The sequence below is a fragment of the Rhinolophus sinicus genome, chromosome 14 (genome assembly GCF_057876585.1).
Source record: "Rhinolophus sinicus isolate RSI-liver-muscle chromosome 14, RSI-T2T, whole genome shotgun sequence".
NCBI lineage: Eukaryota > Metazoa > Chordata > Mammalia > Chiroptera > Rhinolophidae > Rhinolophus > Rhinolophus sinicus.
Window position 1 is genome coordinate 93,045,606 of NC_142514.1, and position 26,943 is coordinate 93,072,548.

The following is a 26,943-nucleotide window of genomic DNA, read 5'->3' on the forward strand; positions in this document are numbered from 1 at the left end:
AAGCATTGGCTGTTTCTCTGGTTGAATGCCAAATGAAGTTGTTGACATAGGTTTAGAGGCCATTTCTCTTTAAGCCCTAGAATCACACTCGGCTCATGGGATATTTGTACCATGAGAGACACTCGTACATGCTCTTACACACCTGAGGGCATGGTGCATCCAGAACCAAGCACCTTGGTTGTCTCTGGGATATACATTCATGGGTGAGTATAAATGATCAGTATTTAATAGTTCTTTTCTTTTGGCAAAACTCATAAAGTTGAATTCATAGAAACAAAATGTAATTTTGATAGAACTCTATTTCAAGCAGACATTCACGTCTGACTGGTGGTGCAGAAGTCATGTGTAGTATCTGCACTCTCACATGCTGCACCTGTGGGTTTCATCAAAACCAATGAACCGATCCAATTATGGTCATTAGTTTAATAAGCTTCTTAGCAGCAGAAACACACCTAGAATTAAAATTAATGAACTTAAATAAATTATTGGTTTTGTGAGGCTCTAAATTTACAGACTATAAACTATAAACTTTTAAAGATATATTTTATGAAAGATTATGTTACTGAAAGTTGGAGACAAGCATGAACTAAGTAAATGTCATCAGCCTAAAATAATGGAACTAATCAGAGTTGGAGAGAAAGAAAGAGATGTCGATATTGATATTGATTTTTGTTACTGGATACCGGGCTATAAAATAAACTTAAATATAATTTTTTTTAACAGAGGTTATTTTCATACACCAAATAAATAATAATAAATTATGATCAATGGAGGAAGTTCAGCAAGCTTTTCTAGCAAATAACAATTAAAATAGAAAGTATAGTAATAACTATAGTCATTTATTTTAAAATATCACCATCTTAAAACAAAATATTATTAAATTGTGTGTGATTTTAAAGAAATTCCTCGCAGAAACAAAAGCTTTGGCAAACCTCATCATCTTCATAGAATTTCCTGCCCCTAAATGCCATGGGAGAACCATACTCGAGTGGACATTTTCTCAACTAGTTTCAGCAATCCTTATTTCCTTCCTCCAAGCCAAACTCTCCCTTCACATCTTTTCCCCTGGAGTAGACAATAATATAAATCTCATTAGAAATGACAAAATTTGTATCAAAAGAGTCAGAAAAGCTTTTAAGATTCAACTGACCTATATGGAAAGGATAAAAAAAAAATCCCAAATAGCTAAAAACTCATCCTTGAATCTGTAATACTGGAGTTTTGTTCTGGAGAGGGGAGAAATGAGCTTTGCGTCCTAGGGAGGTAGGTGGAGTACGGCAGGTCCCGTGTCTCACCCGCCCCCAGGGGCAGCCCGCTGCAGGAAGACAAGCTATCTCATGGAAGGAAGACTGATCCATCCGCCTGCGCAAGGCCAGAACAGGAGTCAGGTCTGGGCTCCTGGACTGGGTCCGGCCATGAAACTGGATATGTGAAGGGCCATGTGTACTGTACCATTTGTATCAAGACAAGGAAATGAAATGCATTTCCTCAGCAATAGGACATTTGGGAGCAAATCTGATTTGTCAGAGGGAAATTGATGCAAGGATTCTTAGCTTGTCAGAGATACACAACCAAGTTGTGATCCATCATGAAGTCAGTAATCCCCCTCAGATCATGTAATCTTATCACATGTGCACACATGTACACACACTTACACACACATACCCACACACTCACATATTCATGCACATACACTCACACGCTCATGCACACACACACTTGCTCCTAGGCCCATGCATTGCCCTGCATCCTCTCCAGTGTCCGGTGCATCTGTGGCATTTATTCCTGCCAATGTACGCGTACTTGCTGTGTGTGGTTGAGGCATGGTGCAGGGGAAGCTGAAACAAAGAGCTCATCAAACTCAGAGGACTAATTTCTGGCTAAAGGAAACATGATGCAAGAATGCAGGGCTACTGCCAGCATCTCCCACACAGCACTTCTTCCATTTCTGCTCTGGGACTTTCCTGAGGATGTCCACCAACTCCACAGAGAGCTGTGTGTAAGGTTATGTGGACAGATGACCACAAAAGTCTGGGTCAAGACTGCAGCCATTTTTTCCCTTCTGAACCAAGCCAGAATTTGAATTCAGGTCTCCAGAGGGGAAAGCTTGCCAAACCACCCACTGTAATAATAAGTGCCACATTCACTGCAGGCAGAAGTTCTGGGAAGAGGGAAAAAAATACAAAACTTAGAGGAGAGAACTGGCCTTCAACATTCCCCGCAATCCAAACCAGCATGGCCCTGAAACTCCAACCTGGTCCCCTTGAGGGACACTTGTCTATTTGTTTACATCCCTTGGTTTCCTACTTTTACCCAAAAGCAGAGAAAAGGACAAAAGACACTAAAAGCAATGGTACATTCTTGCCATATTTCTCATCCATTCAGAAGTAAAGTGTCAGAAATCTTGTGGGAAAGCAACTTCTCAGGAGAATTCTAACCCAATTTCTCAACTATAGTGGTCTGGAGTTTTTGTCTCAGTTTTAGATAAGGTCCTAATTCCTGGTTGCTTGTTTGCTCAAATTTCAAATTCTCCTCAGGTTCACATCAATCATCCCAAGAAACAAGCAAAACATTTCACATAACAAAATTTATTGATTTTTAGTATATCTTTGGTCTGAGTTTATAAGACTTCCATGTCTTTAAATAAAAACCTCTCTCTCTCTCTCTCTCTCTCTCTCTCTCTCTCTCTCTCTCTCTCTCTCTCTCTCTCTCTCTCTCTCTCTCTCTCTCTCTCATAATCTGAAGCTTGCTCTCACCACCACAGACTCTACCAATGAGCTACTAAACAAAATGTGTGAGAAAACCACAGAAATGAAGACAATTAGGGTAAATAAGTTCCAGTGATCAAATGTAGCTAATTTGTATCCATAATATTTGGGAGTTACACAGTCTGCTTCAATTTGAAAGATATCTTCCAGACCACACTGGTTTTTTTCCAAGGGGACTGCCTTTTGCTTTTAATTATTGAACCTTAAGAATCTTGCTGTAATTTTGGGTTAGCTTGTAATTCTTGAAATAGGAAAAGAAAAAGTCCAGTCCATAAATCCATCTGTCTTCCACCAATTCCAACAATAGACTTCTGTGGCCCAATTCACCATCAATTAACTGTGGGACCTGGTAAAGACAGGAGAGAAACTGAAGAAACTAAGCTCACAGCGAGCATGGCCTCAAAAAGCAGTAGCGTGCATAGAAACTCTTTGGCAAAGAGCCATAGCTAAATAAAATGTATAAGAAATGTCTCAAATATAGAATATACTCCTATACACAGGAAAAAGTGAACTCTAAATAGTAAGACTTAACCCTTCTGTTTTAAGAGACTTTGAGTAGTCCTATAGTAAATAGTAGTTAGGTATTTGGTAACATTGCCCACATTTTAAGAAATGTATTCTGATCATTATCACTAATGACCCTTGTGATAGACGTTAGGGCACGCCCTTGGTCCCACCCAAGTATACAGCAGTGCACAGGGGATCTCTACAATGAGCTGTCATTCATCCTCCAACCGGAGCCTGCAGTGGTGATGACAACAGGCCTCACTCTCCCTATGCAGTAAAGGAGAGGTTACAGGCGAAGTCATCCCACCGGACTCTAGATCATTTTACAAACTCATGCAGTCTCTCAACACACACCATCTATTATAAGCCAGTGATAGGCCATATTAGCATGTCTTTTATCATCTGAATTCTGATATTTTGACATCTTGGGCCCTTGCTGACCATGAAGAGCCTGCCTCTCCCAGGGTTAGTCAGTTCCTAGAGAGAGTAAAGGACTCACCTGCAGGTGAGCCTTGCTGGTGCAAATCACTCATCTCCTCTGTGTGCTCTCACAGCCTGGGCCACTCTCCTTTAGCTTGATCACCCCACGGCCAGGTACCAGACAACGAGGGACAGCCCTGTGCCCCAAATTTCAGGGACAGAGCCCACTGAAATTTTTCAGTCTGGCCAATCCTGACCTGCTCACCCTGCCTCACCTGTTTCTTCCCCCAGAAACCACAGTAAAGGCTCTTGCCACAGTTTCCCCCTCTGCTTCCTGACAGACCTTGGTGCGGCCGTGTGTGGCCCTGCATCGCATGTGTGGTGTGAACCCTCCTCTTGGTAACTGGGAGTAACAAACTGTCTTCTCAAAGGCAATTGCCTCTTGATCCGTTGGCCTCACCACACTTGAATAATAATAAAACCTGTATTTTAAAATAGGCATTAGAGCCAGAGACATCAAAGGCCCAGGAATTCCTTCTTAAGAAGAGCAGGTTCATTTTTTAGCAAATCAAACCGAAGAAAAAAAGTAACGAGGAACAGAAGTATTCCTAATTTTAAAAAATAAAATATTTTCTATCAAATTGGCAATTTAAAATATGTAAGAGTGTGCTATAGGAAAATGGGCACTCTTATAGATTGTTGTGGGACTATTAGTAAGAACAACTTCTGTAAGGCTATTTGGCAAAAGTATTGAAAGCCTTAAACATGTGCATACCCTTTGAGCCAGAAATTCTGCTTTGAGGAATCTATACTAAGGAAAAAAATATAAAGATGTATTAAAATGCTACAACTTTTAGTAAAATTGTATTTAGTAAAATTGCAATTTTTTTAGTAAAATTGCAATTTTTTTAGTAAAATTGCAATGAGTTAGGGGTGGAGGGAACTGATGACTAAATATCCAGGAACAGACGGCTGTTAAATAAGCAATGGTGCACACAGAGTATGGGTTGCCGTTCTGCCATTTAAAACGATGGATGGTGTAGCTTATTATGTATTAACATAGAAAAACATTCACCACATGAGTTTAAGTTAAAAATAAGATATTACAGAGTAGTGTGTATAAACTGAGAATTTTAAAAAAACAACTATAAGTACAGAGTACCCCAATTAAAGATATGAAGAATTTATCACCATATGGTCTGACAATTAGAAAAACAGATATTAACCAACATTTGCTCTGACTGTCTTACAATCACAAGTCACTCACCTTCAACACCAAGGTGTCATGTAGAGAAATGTCACTTCCATGGTCTCCACAGAAAGTTTATCAGAGAGCTAGGGATCAGCAGGTCAGAGAACTGCAATGGTGTGCTCAACGTGTAAACGATGATTACCTCTGGATGATGGAATCCTGAGTGCTTTTAAATTCTCTTTGTTTTGTTTATTTGTATATCTAACATTTCTACGATGAACATATCTCCTTTGTATTAAGAAAAAACATGCTATTTTGACATTTTAAAATTATCTCTCTTAAGGTACAGACAGAAAGGTCAACTCAAAACAGGTGTTGACACATCACCCAACAGAATAAATTGCCCGATTTTTAGGGCTATCAGGATTCCCTCAGGTCAGTTGGGTATAATTCAGATCATGCAGACTGACAACCTGATTTGCTGAGTGACTATACTTTCTAGGCCAAAGAATAGGGCACATCGTTTGGCAAATATGCCTGCTTTTTGGAAGTCAGGCCATCCCAGAGCCTGGAAATCATATAGCTGTTGAACTAGTCTAGCCTTTGAAAACAGCAGAGACCTACAAACTCAAGGCTTAAAGGAAAACCAAGCCAAAGAATAAAACACAGAAGAAAAAGCAAACAAGCAAACATTGTTTCTAAATACTGAAGAGATTGTCCTGTGTTAAATTGCCACTCGATTCACTTAAACTCAACCACATCAGGAGGATTTTGTCTGTGCCAATCAGGGGCTTGGTGCTGGGGGCAGAGAAATGAACGGGACACTGCCTCTGTGCAATGCAGGGTGTTTACCTTCCCATCTGGTGAGCTGCCCTTCCCCAAATCACCGGGCAAACCTCTGGACACCAGGTCAGAGGGTGTGATTACAAAAGCCCTTGGAGGTGTGAATGCAGGGAGGTTTACGCAAAATAGCCACAAAGTCAAATTCCAGTGACTGGCTGTGTAAATTAACTACCCTGAGCTTCAATTTCCAAATCAGCAAAATGGGGATATTAACAAATACTCCATAGAGATGCTATGAAAATTATACCTATGGTGGCCAGGTCAGTTCCCCTTTCCCCATTTCTATGAACCATTCCACAACCCACTGAACAAATGGTGAGCACCATCGGAGTGGTCCAATGCTGCTCCTGAGCAGACTCAGCATTTTCACCATGTAACTTAGAACTGTTATTTCAATCAACAACAGTTACAAAAGCACACACTGGATGTCAAGCATTAGCATCTTTACAGAGCTCTCAACAGTCTTCATTTGATTGCTTGGGTTTCCTAAGAACCAGCCCTGCAATGCTTTTAAAAAGCAGAATTGTTTAAGCTAGCTGAAAAACATTTTGTGACATGCTTGTCATATGTCTTAACCTATTTTCTATCATGTTTTTCCTGTGCACATTCAAGGAATTTTTAATAGTCTTGCAAACCTGATTCATTTTTCAGCTCTACAGACATTGGCCATTCATTTAAATTGTTGCCCAGCAGTAGGAAACAATATATATTGTTGACTTGCCGTAGAATTCAAATTTTCAAACCCTTGGGATTGGCACAGGGGGTTTCTTCACTGCATCTGCTGACACCCCCAAGTGCAAGGCCGGTTATTAGTCCAGGTCTCAGAGAAGCAGGGGCCAAGACAAGATGAAATGTGCAAGGATTTTATAGGCTAAGAAGGGGGAAAGTCAAGTAAGGCTGGGAGCACTGCCAGATTGTGATGCAAGGCTGACCCTGAGGAAAGAGAGAGCAGAGGTTGGTGGCAGCGTCCTGGACCACTGCACAATCTAAGGTCATCAGGAGTCCTCTAGCCAATGTTGCCCATCAGAGGAATCCCGAGTCTCTCAGGAACCAGCTTGCCTCCATACCCCCACTGCTTAGTCATTGGCTGGGAGCAGCCTGTAGAAGCATGGACTCAGAGGAAAGGTCCACTGCACAGTGATAGATTTCAGAGCCAACAGCTGGCCCCTGGCCTCTTCCACTTGTGGAGTTAGAAACCTGTGAGACATGTTCTCATGGCCACCACATCTACGCCAAGGGAAACTCGTCATTGGGCAAGTGCTCACACATTTGCAAGCACAGCCTCCTATGTCACTGGAGTACCATAAATGACACAAGATGTTAGTATTACTCTACCATGGCACTTCATACTTTTTAATACATGCTTTTGTTTTCTTCTCAACTAATTTCAGCAAATACCCTCTGCGAGCCAGGCACTGTGCTGGCTGGTCCAAAGTGTGGTGTCTCAGAGCCAGAGCAGCCCAACAAACACAGTGAGGCACGTAAGGCCATCTAGGGAGGGGACACAGACCAAGAGGAGAAGAGGTGAGAAGAAGCAGATGGAGCAGAGAAAACCAAGAGTCTTCAGAGTGTGGGCAAAATCAAAGTAGGGTATGTTGATGGAAGCCGAAGGTAAAGAGAGGTTTGAGGGAAAAGTGGGTCAACTTGTCAGATAGGTGGAGGGACCTAAGAACCTTGAGTCGTAGGCAGGAAAAAGAGTTGTCCCCCTTACCTGTGGGGGATATGTCCCAAGACCCCAGTGGATGCCTGAAACTGCCGATAGTACCGAACCCTATATGTATGTTTTTTCTATACATACATACACCTTACAGCTCCTCTTTGGCATATCTGAATTGCCAGCATCACTACTCTTGCGCTTTGAGGCTGTTGTTAAATAAAATAAGGGTGACTTGAACACAAGCACTGTGATATCACGACAGGCAATCTGATAATGGAGAGGGCTGCCAAGTGGGGAGCATCTACAACATAGCTGTGTTGGACAAAGGGATGGTTCATGTCCCAAGCAGGATGGGGCACAACTGCGCGGGATTTCATCACGCTACCCAGAACATTGTGCAATTTAAAACTTTGTATTGTTTGTTTCTGGAATTTTCCATTTAATGTTTTTGGACCCCAGTTGATCATTGATAACTGAAACTGGAAAGTAAAGTCATGAATAAGGGGGGATACTATATTTCTAAGATTTCAGCGAGACTTGGAAATTTTTAGCGTCTTTGTCTCAGTGCACACAGGGACAGGACTAGAACTCATTTGTGGGACTCACTTGTGAATCTGCTGTGGAAGCGTTCCTGATTCCTCTCTTTACCCTTCATCAGACATTGCTGTTATTTTCACAGCGACTCTGGTTTCTGAGGTCTCCTCATATCTCTTTGCCTCCGATTCCTCACTATGTAAGAGGTGCCACTAAGGGGAGATAAGACATTGCCGTGCAAAGTGGGGCTCATCATCCCCAGCAACACCCTGTCAGAGTCTCCACTGGTCAGGTTTAGGAGAAATTCCAGAAGTTACACAATACAAGTTAAAGAATAGGCCTTACTAGAAAACATTATTTGGCCAAGAGCCAACGAGAGAAGAGAAGGCACAGGTTCCCTGAGCTTCCTGACATCTCACAGAGATATGTGGCCGATCCAGGGTGCAGCTGGGCCTGTAGTATGGATCCAGTGCAAGGACCTCTCCTTGATGTGGCTCTCCCTTTTTATGGGTCAATCACAGCAAAGCATTCCTGTCAGTGGAGGAATAAACAGGCTTCTCGGAGCCAGACAGTCTGGGTTTGGAGCATCAGCTATTTACAGGATTAAACACCTGTTGCAGAATATCAGCCATCCCAAACCTGGAGACTTTAGGGGCCTGTGGGAAATTGCAGTCTCCCCTGCAAGGGGAAGAAGCCCCAGACCCAAAGAAAGCAAAGCTGGAGGCAGCTCCCCCTGCTGGAAAAGTAGAGGTCCCCTGGTACCAGAGAGCTTAACAATCAAGCAACACAAAGTCAGCCCCCATGAGCAGTTTCAGATGCATCTGTTCACTGCACCACAGAGCTGTAGCCAGAATAACTATATTATACAAGTGACAGTTGGTATTAAAAACAGGTGCAGGGCAAATGGGATGGCTATTCAAATTGGAAGGAGAGCTTCATCAAGTGAGATTATAAGGCAAGCCTTCATAAAAGAGAGAATTCAATCAGGGCCTGAAGGAGTAGGTAAGGGTTGGACATAGAGTGTGGTGGATAAGGCCAACTGAAATGTAAATTGGAACTAAGTCACAGAGAAGAAAAAGGAAAGTTGGAGCATGCATCTTATCAGAACACATGTGGCTGTCAACACCTGAAATACCTCAAAGTTGGACTGGATTTAACCGAAATGTTGGGAACCATTTCCTCTTAAAAACTTATTTCAAAACAGAGAATAAACTGGTGGTTACCAGGGGGGATAAGATTGATGGTGTTTAAGGGTACAATCTCATAACGAGTTCTAGTAATGGAGATCTAATGCACAGTGTAATGAATACAGACAATGATACTTACTATAATTCTGTAATGTGATAAATATCACTACATTGGCATTCATATTACAATATGTAAATGTATCAAAGTTACACACTGTGTACCTTAAACTTACACAATGTTACATATCAAATGTATTCAATTTTTTTAAAAATCTCAGACTGGAACTCAGAAATACCATTTCAATCAGGTGGATTATAATACTGGCAATTTAGACTCAATGAGTACTTGTTGGTTTTTGTTTTGCTTTTCTGATAGTTTGGCTTTTTGTTCCGTTAGAATCCAATGTAATTTTTTTGGTTTTTATTGTTCTAAACCTCAAATTTTGCTACTTAGGATAGAAATCACAACAATGGAATTCTTTATTCTTCCCAAATATGCTATTCTTTTCAGGTCAATTCAGATGTTGGAATTCTGACTATTTCTTGACAGTTTTGGGCAAGTTACCTTGTTTGGAGATATGGCAGGATAAAGAACTTCTGTAACAAAACATATGTTTCTGAACCTGACGAGGAATGTCTAACAAGAGTACTTTTGCACCAGGGAGAGGAGCTGGAGGTCTGAGAACAGGCCTGGCACCCAGCTCCCTCCCCTTGCTATATTGCTCAAGTGGCCGCCTTTGTCATTCGAGCTGTGACGTATTTCCAAATGACCCCAAAATGTTTTTCTCTCCTTTATATTGTTTGTCTTGAGGTAGACTAGGTGTTAAAGATAAGCCAGGTTTGGAACCAGGTTGGACCCAAGTGTGACTAATCACCAGTCACTCGTGCAAGGAATCCGTTCACCTTCCCACGTGCTGGAGCACATCCGCCCCCTCATTCTCTACACCTCCAGTCAGGTCCTGCTTTCCTTTACCCTGTCTACCTCTGAGAAAATGCCTCCAGTGGACAGCAAATTCAACTAGCGCCATAACAGCTCTCTTCAAGCCCACTCTGTGCCATCACAAAGCCAGGGCTGACTGGTGTGTATGCCCATGCTGACTGCCACTTCCTCAGTCTGGCTTGCTTCTAGGTGAAAACACACGTTTTACTCCAAGCTCTGCAATGAGCTTACACAGGAACTTTTCGTAAGTCAGTGATTCTGGGTATATGTTTCCTTATCCATAATTAAAGGAAGTCAACAAATAGGAGGCATTACCACCCTCCCTGGTTCCACGTCCATGGCAGACATCATTAATCGATCACGACGCTGAGCACCAATATGAACTCAGAACCCTTCTCAACCCAGGGCTCCCAGAAGCCACTACCCACCAAATAAAAAGTATTTGCCATGCTGGGACTAAGCTTTATCCAGATCTAACAAGCTATTACTGCATTAAATGAAAGTAATGGCAATATAGCATTAAGAACGGGATAGATCAACCAATTCTGATGCAAATCCACGTTTTTATAGTTAACATTTAATAAAGGCTGACCTAATTTCTTAAACCAGTGTATACCTTCATTTGAAGTAAAAGATCTCTAAATTCAATGATGAAACTTGATGCTATTTGGGTAGGATTATAGAAATTCTTCGGTATACTTTGAATTCGTTCCCAAGTAAAAACTCGTTTTTAAAAAAATCATATTATCAAATTATGTTACCTAAATCATTTACTTCTTCCTAGTTGCGCATTTTACAAAATTTAGAGCAATCAGATAAGGGCAAACAACTAATGACAACTCTTTCTTCAGTGAGATGAATTAAGTAGGCCTAGTACCCCTTGCACATATGAAAAAGCAGAATGAAATCCTGGGTGTCAAAAACTATCAAATCTACTGATAGGAGCTTCCAGGATGAGGACTTCCAAAACTTAGGAAGATACTGCCCAAATAGTGCTTCTTGCATGTCACAGTCTTTGTCCGTTTGCATACATCTCGCTCTAATGCCTGTAAGCCTGTTGAGGACAGAATCCTTGCTTTATTCGTCTCTAACTCCCCAAAGCCTGGGACATCAACCAGTCAATACATGGGTTTTGAGTGAATCTTCCCACTGCCCCAGACTTCAAGGGTCATACTTAACAATGTGTGGGGGTTTTAGAAAGCAGCCTGCACTGTGTCTGCACACATACCCATCATTGCTAGGAAGTGGAAGGATCCCAAGAATCCTTTCTTTCTTGGAGCAATGTTCCTGGAAAAGTGAGCAGGACTATTGCTTCCAGGCTTGACTACAGTTTCTATTAGGCCTGATCCAATTTGCAGCCTCTCCAGCCGGCACCCCTTGTTCAGAGGTGAGAAGGGGGCTTCTTTGAAGCATCAATAGCAGATGCTGGGAACATCCCAATCTTTGGCCCTTGGGCAAAACACATGAACTTGAAATGATAAAAACCCCCCAGAAAGTTCATTAGAACATCTGGGCACCTTATCAGGGATTTAATCAAGGTTTCCAAAGTTGATCCAAGCCCTGTTTTCACAAAAATTGTCTGCCCATGAACAATTTATGCCAAGGATTTTTCCTCTTCTTTTCCTCCTGCTTCTTTTTATTCTTCTCTCCCTCCTTCTCTGGCTTTTACTGCTGCAAAGTTGATTCTGAGGTAGGGAATGAGCTTCATATTTCCAAGCCTGCTACATACACTGCTATTATCCAACACTTGTGCTTAGGTTAACCACTCAATGTCAAAATAAAGTAAGTGCAGTGGACACCCATCAGCTCAGCTTGAACTGGGGAATTACATGAGCTTGAATTCCCCTCTACTTTTGCAACTGGGTCCTTGGCCAAGACAACATAACCTTTCAGTCCTAATTTGTATAAATAAGAAAGATCTTCATATGTTTGACTGATTTTTAAACTGGTAATTTTATACCCGTCATGTATTTCAATTAACTAATTATTATTCCTCTGTACTTGTGCCTTGAGATGACTTAACCTAAGAAGTTGCAACCATAAAATTAAAATAAATAATGATATTTCAACAGAGCACTGCCCATCTACACAAATCAACAACCTTTGTTCATAGCCTTGGGGAAAAGTAATGTTCTTTGAACAATCAAAATGATATTACCATAATATTACCATAAACTCCTCCTTTATATCTCTGCTCTACCGTGATTTAGTTAGTATGTTTTCTTTTGCAATTTCTTCATTTACATGAATATATTAACTGACAAGAGCAGTCAGTGACACAAAGAAAGGGGGTGAAGTTGCAGGCTAAGTAAGGGACAACAATGGGTCCTCAAATTCTGGGAATTCTCAAGGGTCTAGACATGGAAACTCCAGATCCCAGTGGTCTAGAAGACATGAAAGATGCCAGGGCCTGGAAAGAGTGGTTAAAACCCAAGTACCTGATTAAAACCAACTAATTAAGTAAATTTAAATATTCACTGAATTTAAAAGATAAGAGGAGGCATGGAGCTCAATAAGCAACTAGATCTTACAAAGACCTTCAGGATGATAAAGAAATATCCACTGAAAAAAATAATGAAGTTCAATCTAACCCACCTGCAAGCCTGTAATGGATTCAGAGTTCACGGACACAGATGACACAGGTATGGATTAACAGACATAGATATAGACATAGATATAGATATAGTTTGTATTTGAAATTGTATTTGAAAGAGTATAAAGTCTAGTTTTAATACTTTGAATACATGTTAAAAATCATAGGGTATGGAGCTTTTATAATTTCTGACCGAGCACCACTCATACTTGAGTTAAAGAAAGTCTTGGAATGATCCTTCGCTACAGCCATGTGACCAGACTGGATTTCCCGCATTTAAAAATTGAGTACTTGGTGTCCTGATAAGCTGACGTAATACACCAGCAGGTCCTCTGGGTGTCCATCCCTAAGGTCTCAGGCTTGGCAGCCCTTATTTCCCACACCCTACAGCAGGCAGAGGACCTACACCTTGGGTGGTTACTGACCCATGTGCAATGGGATCCATGTTTATACAGCTGTGGATTTAGCATCTCACTGTCTACATGCAACAGAACAGTTCTGGCCCTTCCGTCTAAAGATGACTTGCCTTAGAAACAAGGCATTTAAATTGGATCAGAACATTTAAGTGTGGGGCTTTCTACTAGCTTCCTGTTTACTTCCTTAGCATATCACTACTGGTGCACACACAAGCTGGCGTACACCTTCAGGCATTGGCCTTCAGTCCTTGCTATTTCTCCCCACCAGATCCCGGCCGAAGGGCAGGGTCTGAACGTAACACAGACCATATACTTCTTAGTCAGCTTAAGTACCATATGGTAGTGTGGTGCAGTGGTTGGAATGAGATATTTAAAATACTTCGTTTCTCCTGGGAGTCCTAGGAAAGGGGAGGACATGGACATTTCCTCTTAGTAAAATGAAATATAGAGGCTACTTTAGAGGGGCACATTTATTCCGGATTCCTTAGGTTTTCCTGGAAAGAATGGAATTTCCACACACTCCTCTCAAGGGAAAAACATGGGAAGACTCTCTCAGCTTCTCTCCATCCCTCTCTTTTCCCCAAAGAATGGGAATAACATGGGGATATTTGTATAGCAGTTTCATTTGGAAGAAGGAAGTACTGGAAGGCAACCTCTGCCTCTTCCGGATTCTCCATCTTCAGATCAGGTTGGTGGTGTCTTGCTCTGTTCTCTCCATTCACAGAGAGGCCTAGAGCTGTGTTCAAGGCTGGTGAGAAAGTTTGAGTTATTAATTTATAAGTCCTGTGGCTACTGGTCTAAACTGCACTTTCCAACAGAGCTGAGGACTTTTCATATCTATCTGACTCCTGTGTCTTATCTTATAATTGCATCCAATCTCCAGTGAGACATGGAGGGGTGGGGGGACTTTATCCTGAAACACACACACACACACACACACACACACACACACACACACATTACACACATACACACACACACACACACACAATAGAGTGAGGTAGAGGATTAAAATACATGTTCAGGGAATGGTATGCCCATAGGTCTGGCAAGATGGGGGTTCATGCTCAAGGACCAAAGAATACCCAGGTCCTCTTCCCTGCTACCCCTGTAGCCTGAGGAAGAAAAGGAGGGTAGTGGAGAGAGCTTCTGGTCCTTTTCTCGGCTTAGAGCCTCTTGGTTTTTCTTATTATGTCTTATGCCCACATTCCTGTTTCCAATCCATGCATCTAGTACTTGCCAAGCTGTCTTATGTACTGTCTTCATTTTTTTTCCTTCTTTATTTTTAAGCTCGATTTTGTATTTCACAAATAATGCATAATATATTCTCATTATAAAAATTTCAAATGCTACAAAATGAATGTCCCACCTCAACTCCCCCACACCCCTGGTCCCAACATTCTTCTCTGAGAACAACCACTCTCAAACACTTTCTAAGACCACTTCAGAGACCTCTGCTGCAATGAGGTCCCTTCTCCACAACACCCTACATGCCATCCCTCTCCAGAGGACCAGACTTGGTTTGCTTAAAACCCAGTATGGCTATACCTCAGGGTGTGAGCTTCCAGATGTATTTTTACTTACCAAAAGCATTGGTTGGCTCACCACCAATGTAACAGAGAAATATGTTAACCATTATGATGCAGTTCACAAAATTAAGGTTATGGGAAACTGTATTGGACAAACAATCCAGTTTCTTCAACAAACGCATTTCTAGAAGAAAAAAGAGGAAGAGAGAGAGATGGAAGTGGGGAAATCCAGTAGATTAAAAGAAACATATTCACCAAATGTAATGTGTGAAACTTCTTTGGATACAAGAGTCAAACAAACCAATAGTAGAAAAATTAAAAGACATTGATGAGACAATGTAAGCAATGACTAGAAATGTAAGCAATGACTGAATATTGGATGATAATAAGGAATCACTATTAATATTGTTGACGTGTGATAATAGATTTGTATCTTTATGAGTTCTTACCTTTTAGAGATATAGTCTGAAAACTTTATGAATAAAATTATATGAGGTCTGGGATTGTTCAAAATGGTAGGGCAGGGGAGAGTATGTGGGGGTAGAATTGAAGGAAGATTGGTCATGCTTTGATATTATTGAAACTGGTGATGGGTATCTGGAGGGTTTCTTTTGCATGTGCTTAGAATTTTCCATAATGAAAGTTAAGGAAAAAAAAGCACAAAACTTTGGCCAAATTTCACTGGCACAGTCCTGAAGGGACGAATCTTTTCCTGCCATCCTCTGGACCTATCAAGCTGGGTGTGGCTGATGGAGAGGTCTGGAGGCAGGTGTGGGCACAAATCAGGCTGAGAAAGGTCTCAGGGAGTTGGAGTGGCCCTGACCCTGATAATGAAACTTGACTACCCTCCACAGAACGCCAAGTTCTGTCGGACTCAGATGGAAAACATGAACAACCTCCTTTGTAATGACCCCAGCTTTGAGGTTCCTGTCATTTTATTGCAGGACTAGGTTCCCACACCCTGACTTAATTCGAAACATTCCCGCACATCTCTTCCCCATTATGAAGAAGTGGGGAGATGAAGGTTTAAAAACAGCATTTCTCTGCAATTGCATGGGGGTGTTTTTGCCTGGAATGTGGGCCGCCTGACACATGTGATGCTGAAAGCAGATGCAACTGAGCAGGGCTTAGGACTTTGCCCAGGAGTGAGGAGATGATTGGAATATTTACTTTGAAAAGTAGCCTCCGTAAATGGGAAATGATTAATTCACCATGAGGAATCTTATACTCTACAGGGTAATGCCCTCAGGACAGAAAGGGCCTCTTTGAGAAAACCAGATTGAGGGCTCTGCTGGCCCCTTCCCCTTCCACCCTCACTTGACTGTGTGCTTTCATAGAGCAAAGGCAGCACAGAGACAGGCTACGGAAGAAGGAATGAAATCCCTTTACCTCTTTGAAAAAGTAGTAATCATCAAATGACATTACCAAGAAAGTGAAAAAGAAAACCTACAGAGCGGGAGGAAATGTTTGGAAATCACGTATCTCATAAGGGTTTAATATCCAGAGTATATAAAGAACTCCTACATCTTAATAACACAAAGACAAACAATTCCACTTAAAAGTGGACAAAGACCCAAGTAGGCATTTCTTCAAAGAAGACACACAAGTGGCCAATAGACACATGAAAAGATGCTCAGCATCACTAATCATCAGGGAAATGCACATCAAAACCACCATGAGATACCACTTCACACCCATTAGGATGGTTTTAATAATTTTTAAAAAACAGAAAATGAGCAAGCATGTAAAGAAACTAGAACTCTCTTACATTGCTGGTCGAACTGGAAAACAGTTTGGTAGACCCTTAAAAAGCTAAACTTAAACTACCATATGGCCTAGCGATTCCACTCATAGGAACATACCTAAGCAATTGAAAGCTGGGACTCGAACAGATACTTCTACACCCATGTTCACAGCAGCATCCTTCACAACAGCCGAAAGGTGGAAGCAACCCAAGTGTCCATCAAGAGATGAAGGATAAACTAAGTGTGGTGTATACACACAACGGACTATTATTCAGTCATAAAAAGGAAGGAAATTCTGACACATGCTACAACATGGATGAACCTTAAAAACATTATACTAAGTGAAATAAACCAGACACAGAGGACAAACATTGTGTGATTCCACTTACATGAAGTATCTAAAACAGGCAGATTCATTGATATAAAAAGTAAATTAGAAGTTGCCAGGCATCATTGGAAGGGAGATGTGAAGTTATTGCTTAATAATTTCAGCTGAAGTTTCTGTTTTTAAGCAGTTTCTGTTAGGGGTGATGAAAATGTTTTGGAAATAAAGATGGTGATGATTGCACAAAATTATGAATGTAATTAATGCTACTGAATTACACACTTAAAATTGTTCAAATGACAAATTTTACTGCAATTTTTAAAAATTAATAATGTAATATACCAAAACTATACACTTTAAATGGATGAATTGTATGGCATGTGAATCATATCTCAATCAAACTGCAAAAAAAAATAAATAAATAAGGCACACACATACACTCACCAAAAAAAAAAGTTGTGATTCCTCACTCATGCTGATGTCTACCAAAGATGTGGCTCTAGGAGAATACAAAGCCATCCAGTGTTAAGTGTCATGATCTCAGCCTCCAGGGTGCTGTCTCCAGTCACCCCCAGAGCTGCACAAGCACATCCCCACCATCTCTGTCAGCCAGAGTTGGCTTGTGCCCCGTTCTGCTGATGCTGACAGGTCTTGATCATAGGTGTAGCCTTATGTCTTCGCGTCTTCCAATGTTTGAGGGGAAAAGGCTCTTCCAGCTTCTATTCAGCCTCCCAGCCAAAAATGTAGGAAACCAGTTTTGTGACCCTTTCAATGAATGTGAACAACTAAGCCATTCACTTGTCCTTAAACAAGATTCAGCAACTGGGGACAGCTGAATCCACCAACAAGTGATTTTGGAGAAGGGCAAGGCCTTGGTCCTCCTTGGGCAGTGCCACCTTCCCCTGGGCCGAGCACAGTCATGCCATGTCCAACACTCCAGCTGCCACCTCCCGCCCTCTTTTCTTCCTCCAGCCCACAGTCCAGCCCCACCACCCTTCCCACTCATCCCTGAACTGGCGCTATGCCTCTTACCCCTCTGGACTCTCAAGGAGTTTTCCCACCAGGAATCATCCTCTACCTCCTTCTCTGCTCCCTGTAACACAAAACTTCTATTGGCCTCATCTATTTCTCTTTGAACCAAGAAGTATGTGAGGACAGGGGTACATGTTTATCTCTGTATCCCACTTTCTTGGCACAGTGGCTGACACATGTAGGTAAGCTATCAGGTGTTTGTTGAATGAGTGAATAAATGAATGGCATGGCCACTACTTTGAATAACCCAGAGACAACACTCGCATTGAAGAGGAGAGGAGGGATTTGCATTCCCACAGACTATGATGTAAGTGGACCCTGGGGCTGGTGGCTGGGAGAACTTGAATGACTACCATCTATATTCCTATACATTTAGCATTACCACAAGTAGGCTCACAGCCCTCTCAAGACAGTAAAAGCATGAGTTTCCCCTAATTTTCAGATGAAGAAAGTCACTTGTCCAAGATCCCCGAAAAGAATTGTTCATAAGTAACCACTGGTCAGTCTTGGTCATGCCCCTGCTACTTGGGGGATTACACCTGGATTCTGTGCTCCAGGAGTCTAGGGCAGGGTTTCCTCCTTGACTGTGTGTGTGTGTGTGTGTTGGGAGACTGGACGTGGGCAGCGTGCCTGCCGAGGGAGAGAGCTTTTGATTCCCCTTCCTCCATTATCACACCAGCCTTTTTAAATTGCCTAATTTGTGATTTCAGTCAAAACCACAAAAATAAACTAAATTTTAATTTTCTGTTTTCTGAAAATTACATTTTTATGTAAAAAGCAATATCAGTTATTGTGGTCCCTTTTCCCCCCTGAAATATCTAGATGTCATTTTCATAGTATATGAAGTTTATATCAAAAGTTCACTCTCTCTCAAAATCAAAGAAGCTTAGCAATAGTGGCTTGTCAACACTAATTCCTACTGTATATTTTTATTCAAACCTGGATTTTTCCCTAAGATTTCCAACTGCATCTCACAGTCTTTGGCTAACTCCAATTTGTGCCCCTTTGCGCTAATATGGAAAACTACAATCAACTGAACATTTATTGTTTTCTTTTTAGTAAATGAGTATGTGTTGGAGATTTTTTTACTACATAATAAAACCAACATAAAATGAATTTGCTCAGTGTTTCCTCACTCTTTAAAACTACCATGCCTCCCCCTGCTTGTCATAGTCTTTTGTTGGCATCTTGCCCAGACCGTAACTAGGTTATCAGCTGGGTGATGGCAGCAGCCTCCAGCCTCAGAGCTTGTGCTGAGCCCGGGTCCCCCACTATGGGCTGGGACTGTGATCAGTTTGCACCCCAAGGGGGCTTGGCCACTATGAATATTGCTTTTATAGACTCTGGTTGTTTCTGACCCTATGTTTTTTTATTACATTCCTTTGCAATTCTAGCAGCTGGTTTTGTCAAGAGTCTTAATAAAGTTTCAACTGCTAAATGAACTTTATGGAAATTGGTCACAGAAGAAGCCTATGCGGCACCTTTTAGAAAACCAGAGGCTAAATTGCCCCATGGCTACCTTTCACAGTAACTATAGTGACAAAATAAACCCAACAGTGTGGGTGAAAAAGGATGATTTTGCAACTGATTTCTAACTAGATTTCCAGAGTAGATTTCTGAGAGGCTACCCTCCACACACAATTAGTTTCCTTAGCTCAATTTACCATAATTTATTAAAAACATTTGGTTGGATGGCCCAAATCATGAAGATGCTTTAAGGACGTTTACCTTTTAAGAGAATCAACTCAAGTTTGTTTTTGGGGACTTCTTTTTTCATTGTTCAATGTTATAAACCTAAGACTCAGAAGAATTAAATTAGAGATTTAGTAGAGTTCTTTGGTCTATAAAAGAAAAAAAAACTATCTGAGATACTATTAGCTTACCTCTGTTATTGTTTAATTATATTAAAATATCATTCCATTTTGGTAAGCATATTAATTTGGCTATGAAGTTACCTTGATTCAATAGTACCTACATGAACCAGTAAAAAACTCTAAACTTGTTCTAGACCTGCTGTGAGTATAATGGTTTATCTTCCATTTCACATACCAATGTTACGGAAGAATAACTCACCAGCAGACCTAAACCAACCATTCATTTGTTTGCGGTGTGACTTCATACATTTCCATGAATAACACAGACTCTGAAAGCAATAAAACCAAGTGTCTCAGCAGCCAGGTACCTGAGTACCCACCTCCCAAGTTCCTCTACAACAATCCTTTATTTAACATCTCTTTGAAAATTAATTCTGCCACCAAAACTGAGAAGTTTAAAAACAGAATTAAGTTATTAGCAACACTGAAGCTAGATGAAATAAAATCTGTATTTATAGATGACCAGCGACTTTAGACAAGTCACCTGAACTTATAAAGTGTAAAACTAAGAAGCTGAACTAGATCTCTGACAGCGGGATGTCTGAGAGAAGACGAGAGAATTCTAGGCTGAGATAAGAGATGGCGGGAAGTGGTGGGTACACTGGACTAAAGGCAGGGTTCCCAGAGCCCGTTCACTCAGAGTAAACAGACATGTCATCCTTCCAGGCGGGCTGCAGTAAGCGCAGTAACACTACGGTCCATCCCTCAACTCCAAGGCAAACTGAAGTTCACAAAGCCCGTGGTTACAGAGTCAGCACGCAAACCCAGCTTCCTCTCTAGTAGTTCAAGAACCACATCTGATTTTAGTTTTCTTTTGTCTGTCAGAATCTATTCCAATGCAAACAAGAGGGAAAATATAATCACGGTAAAAGGCCTTAAACAAGCTTTGCAATGACATCATAATGACATACTTACAATGGTTTAGTATTCTGTTTTTATTTACCATCTAGAGTCTGCAGACGCTTCTTTATATCATTCTTGCCATTGAAAAAAAAGAAAAAGAGGCTCAATTTCAATCAATTCCGTCCTGATGCTCTAACACCTTTGCTTCAAACAGCAACAGAATCTACGCCTAATTGGAATGACCTCCTTTAAGGGGTCTGGTCTTCCTGTTGACATCACAAAAGCACACATTTCCCTTTAACGAACAGTGGAGGGTGCTGTTGTATTTGATGTGTTTTCATGTTACTAACTCTCAGGAAATTTTTTGTCTCTAAGGGAAAATGGCTCTTTCCCATAGTAATATGAACATGATGTACGATAATGAAAATAATTACATCAACGTATTTTCCCCAGAAGTTGGGTCTTTTTTTCAATGTGAATGTAGCAATCTTAGTTATAAGATACAAAGATAAATGAATAGACTTTAGAAAAGGATGAAAAGTATTGAAAAATATTTTCAGGATGAACATGGGCTCCCTAGATCTTGTAATTGACAACTCTGATTACTGCATATTAGGCGTTTCATCACAGGTCGTTGTTCAGCAGTATAAAGATAATATAACAGCACTAAAAAATACGGTGAACAGCAAAACTAACATCTGGCCACAATCAGATGTCATAGAATATACTCCCTGACTGAGTTTCACAGGGCATGAGTCTGGCAAGAATGATAGAAAGACACTTTTAAACTGAGTTGTGACAGCTGAATATCATTTTCAACCACTACACATAAGATCTGTGCTAGGCACTTTTCCACTCCCTTCCCTGATGCCTGAACGCCAAAGACCCAATTTCATACTTGCTTTTTGCTTTCCCACAGTAAACTTCTGCTTCTATATGACAATACCTTTTGTATAGTTTCTCATTAATCATACACTGCTCATGTCACATAAGTAACTTAATACATCAATTTAAGAAGCATAAACATGCTTATAACATGCTCAAGAGAATCTAGAAATACAAGCAACAAAACCTGGCTTTTAATTCAAGCTTATTTTCATAAATCCCTAAGAGGTCTGTCAGATAAAATACAGGATGCACAGGAAATTTTATTTTATAAACAACAAATAACTGTTTTAGTACTTACAATATTTGAGGTATAGTTATACTAAAAAAAAAATTTGTTGTTTATCTGAAATTGAAACTTAACTGTTCTTTCTATAATTTTATTTGCTAAATCTGGCAACCCTTACCTCTAGGTACCAGGGCACCTAAATTGAGGACAACTATAGTATGTGATCTCTATTGAACTTCAATTTTAAAATCCTATTTGTCTATGTTGCATGAAAATATAAAGAAATGTCTATGAATTTAAAAACTTGCCAGCTGTACAGCTTTGGAAGAAGGTATGAGACAGGTTTTTTTCCTCTCCTAACCTAGTCTGCTGCCAAAAGCCAGATGGAGATAATTTGGCTGATTTGGTATTCTGTGTGATGGAAAACTCACCTTATGGAATAATGTTTTTGTGAAGGCAGTCTGACAGCTAACAGGATTCAGCCCACCAAACGAGAATCAGACGTAATTGCTCTTCAGCCAAACCCAGGTATAAACCTGAGGGTCAGAACAACTGGCCCACCCAATGTAATCCTTGACTTGGCATCTGGTACTCATTAACTTTGCTTCCATCTTGGTCATCTGAGCAGAATATCTAGCTCTAGCTGCTTCCTGGTTTTTTTCCAGGAACAAAACTAAGCAGGTGTTATGGAATGCTTAGCAAATAGGTGTGCCTACACAGGAGATGGGTAGTGAGCCAGGCTGTCCCCAGCAGCCAAGTGAGTTAGACATTTAGGGATGCTCCACAAGGCTTTCAGACAGTGGGAAGTAAACAAAAGGTGATCTAAAATGCATTACACTCCTTAAGTGGCTGCCTGTCATGACTCCCTCAGAAACCCACTTAATACCAGAGAATAAGAAACTCAGAGACCTACCGAGCGGAGTAACACCTCCTGCAGCTGCAATCACTCAGCAGCATGGTGAAGCCTAGATTGAAGAGCTCAAGCGGTTATGGAATGATGGTTGTTGAAGTCCCTGAAATATCACCAGCGAATTAATTGTTAACTAAGCAAAACTGAGTTTATTTGAGCTTACTGCAGGAGGAGAGAACACTGCTTTGACAGAATCTTAGCCATGTCTCAGAGATGAAGTCAGAAGAGGAACTTTTATAGGGCTTTGGACCCTGTACTCAAGTCCTTTAAGGCAGACCTTCAAGGCAAGGAACTGAAACTGACAGGGACTGGGCAAATACAGAGGGTACCAAAAAAATGGATACACATCTTAAGAAAGGAAATAAACTATTAAAATTGTAATACTCAATATATACCAATAACAAAAGATGAATACAAGTCACGTTTGACGTCTGCAATTACAAGAGGTGCTCAAAGTGGTTTCCATCAGCATCTAGACACTTCTGATTATGGCGAGCTATTGCTTGAGCAACGTTGACCATCTCTTAAAAAGTGTAAATGGAAAAAAAAAGTTAAAAAAAATTGTATCCATTTTTTTGGCACCCTCTGTATGTGACATAATAGTTTAGGATTGGTGGACAGAATGAAATGAATGTCTGGAAGTGAGTCTTGGTAAGTAAACTGTTGCTTTAATAAGCGAGCTGTTTTGCCCAGTTGAGCAGACCATTTTCTCCTATAAATTGTAATAATTTCCTGAGATACACAGTGAAGTTAATTTTTTCTTTACAGCTTTATCTTTCCTGGGTAAGTTTCCCTGGTACAAACAACCAAATCATGTTGACATAGGCCATCTCAGTTCCATCTTCACACAGCAACCTTCATTTTCAGTTGAGCTCTGATATGTAATTACTCCTTAATGAACACCAAGTACTTTCTATGTGTTTTTGTATATGAAGGTAGGTGTCGGTATCCCCATTTATTGACAAGGAAACAAGTCAAAAAGATGTTAAGTGATTTGCAAAATCCTTCTGGATCAATCATTATCTGAAAGAAAAAGATAGCAAAGCAATTCTTATCTGGCATAAACAGAAACTGGGGCAACTTAAAGGTTTTGGCTGAAGTCCGCAGCCATCTGGAATGATTCTTGGATAGTGTTGAAAAAGCAAAGTTAGTTTCCACTGACCTCCATCTAGAGTTCTTTCTTTCTGATGCCCCTCAGATTAAGGAAATCACAGTCCCCTCCAGAGAGAAATTCACATTCGATTTGTTCTCTTAACAAGCTAACTCAGGGTCTAGTCTACCCACTTGTAAGACGAATGCTGCTGATGCCTTAAAACCCAGCACCTCAGGCTTAGCTCTATGCCCAGAACATTTCCTCTCCCCAGCATGGACTTCATGTGAGGCATGAGAAGCGATCGCGTTACTTTCCTCAGGAATTAAATAGGCTAAGCGCCGTAGCAACTTTTCTTTTCCAGTATAATCCCTCAAAAAGATGGCCTAAATCTTGGTAACACTAAGTCCCAAATTTTTAAAGTAGGCCATGAAATTATATCTCAGTGACTTCCTTTGACCCAAAAGAAAAATGCAACGCTGGCCTTACTTGGTTTATCTTCGTGTTAATCATGAGGGAGGACCGTGTTTAAAACACTGAGCAGAATAATACCATTTTCCAATCCTTTCCTCACAATGTTAGATGTCTCTTGAACGACAGTATTTGTTTAAATCATCAACTCCAGTGACCTTGCTCTCTATATTTATTATGCTTTGGACGAAATAATATTGTAGGAGTTCCTATTTTTTAAATTCCATGCTACTATAAAATATACACTGGATCTATCACTATTTTACCAATCCGTTCATGACTTTGAAATCATAAATGAGTTAGCTTTCAAACCTTCCCTTTCTGAGAAAAATAAGATAAGCTGTTTTTCATTTACCTTGGAAAGTGCTAGTTTCTTTGTTTTAAATATACAGCTCAGATTCATGTTTTCTTTTTAATAGAGTGTTCTGTTTTCCTTATACCTCTCCTGGACAATCCTCTCTCAAAAACAAAACTGCTTTTGGACAAATGCTGATACCACAGAATTAAAAGGGGATACAATTCTCTAAACATGAAAGGAAAGATTGTCCTTAGCTCTTAACTACAACAGCAGCAATAAAGCCAAGAAGCTTTAATAATTTACTTCAGCATGATGTTTTTTAAATAAAGATGACAACTTCATTTTTAACTGATTACTAATTATATATCTATTTTTTTGTTAGGCCATATGGTACCTAGAATAGACAGGCTAGGATTTGCCATTTTTTCTTTTTTTAAAAGATTATATTACATTGATTTTATTCATTTTAGTGGGAGTAATCTTTATTTACATAGCTAATATACTAATGTAAACATAGGTGTGATATATATTTGTAAGCTATTAGTAACACCAAAGCAGTTAAAATAAAAATAGTTATATTTTGCCCATTAAGATTGGCAAACAATCAAAATAGTTGATATACAGTACTACCTACCTCCTTATCTGCGGTTTAAGTTACCCATGGTCAACTGTAGTCTAAAAATGTTAAATGGAACATTCCGGAAATAAACAATTTATAAATTTTAAATGGTGCACCATTCTGAGTAGCGTGATAAAATTTTGCACCATCTTGCTCCATCTGGCATAGGACATGAGTTACCCCGTGTCCAGTCTATCCATGCTGTAGACACTACTCAACCATTAATTAGTCACTTAGTAGCTGTCTAGGTTATGAGATCGCTTATCAGAGAGAGAGAGAGAGACCAAATTCACATAACTTTTATTATAGTATATTGTTACAATTGTTCTATTTTATTATTACATATTGTTGTTAATCTCTTACTGTGCCTAATTTATGAATTAAACTTTATCACACACACATGCACACACACACACTACGTCTGACAATTAAGTTCATGGACTTGTTGCAACCATGTTGCTAACCTTTTTTTGACATCAGAGAGATAATTCATTATGAATTTGTACCAACTGGACAGTTAACCAAGTTTACTATTGGAAGTGCTGAAAGGGCTGCATGAAAAAGTTAGACGACCTAAACTTTTCAAACAATTCATGACTCTTGCATCACGACAATGCACCAGCTCACACGGCACTGTCTGTGAGGGAGTTTTTAGCCAGCAAACAAAAAACTGTATTGGAACAGCCTCCCTACTCACCTGATCTGGCCCCCAATGACTTCTTTCTTTACCCAAAGATAAAGGAAATATTGAAAGGAAGACGTTTTGATGGCAATCAGGACATAAGGGTAATACAATGATAGCTCTGATGGCCATTCCAGAAAAAGAGTTCCAAAATCTCTTTGAAGGGTGGACTAGGTGCTGGCATCGGTGCATAGCTTCCCAAGGGGAGTACTTCGAAGGTGACTGTAGTGATATTCAGCAATGAGGTATGTAGTACTTTTTCTAGGATGAGTTCGCGAACTTAACATGTTGCGTACGGATCACGAGAATCTTCACGAGGGATTTAAACCCTGCTGTACGCAATGTGTTAATTGTCCAACCTCATATACATATATTATATATAAATATATATGAATAATATATATATAGCTAGGTACTATCTGCGGTTTCAGGCATCCACTGGGGGATCTTTGAATGGATCCTCAGCAGATAAGAGGGGACTACTGTTATTTCTACCTATTATTTCTACCTGTCCAGTCTATAGCATTTCTTTATGAGTAAAATGGAGTCACAGACTTTGAAACTATAATTAGTGTTACAAATAGCAAATTATCAAAAATGTAACCACTTAGAATAGTATTTCTTGACCTTTTTTTTCATTATCACTTCTCTAAACATGGAGACTTTTTAGATATTTTTCCTAATCAATTCCCCATGAAATTTTAATATCACAGATGCAATGCTTATGGACTGTATGTATATATTTGTACTTATACATAAAAAGAGGAAGATTTTTTTGCACACCCCACAAGAACCAATTTTCACTCATTTGGAGGTAATAGTACCCCTGATGATTTTGAGGGTTTTAAAATGTAGATAAATATAGCAGCTCCCAAATTCCCACTTGGAAAGAAGTTTGTTCTACTTTTCTTGAATCAGAGCCCGAAGAATGGGCCTAAATTAAATTAAGTCCAAAATCAGTTTTTGGGCTTGGGTGGGGAAAGAAATCTGTCCTAAGCTGATCTTTTTCTCTGAAAATATTGGTTTTTATCTAAAAACAGCAAGGCTATTACTTACTGAAAGAAATGTTTACATTGGTAACTCAGCCCTGTATACAATCTGAAACACCAATTCACCCATTTGTTCATTATTATTCACTAGTTCACTTACTGACCTGTTTGCCCAGCACTCTGTCATAGGAGTTAAAGATGCAAAGATGGATAGCACTCAACTTGAATTTATTCATCCTACTAATAAGACCACAAATTTTAGAAGTAGTAAAAACAAGTAAATAAATCTACAAATTCTGAAATAGTTTAGTTTTTAGTATTACTGTTTATAGAAGAGACATAATATTGAAGGACAACGATTGTGA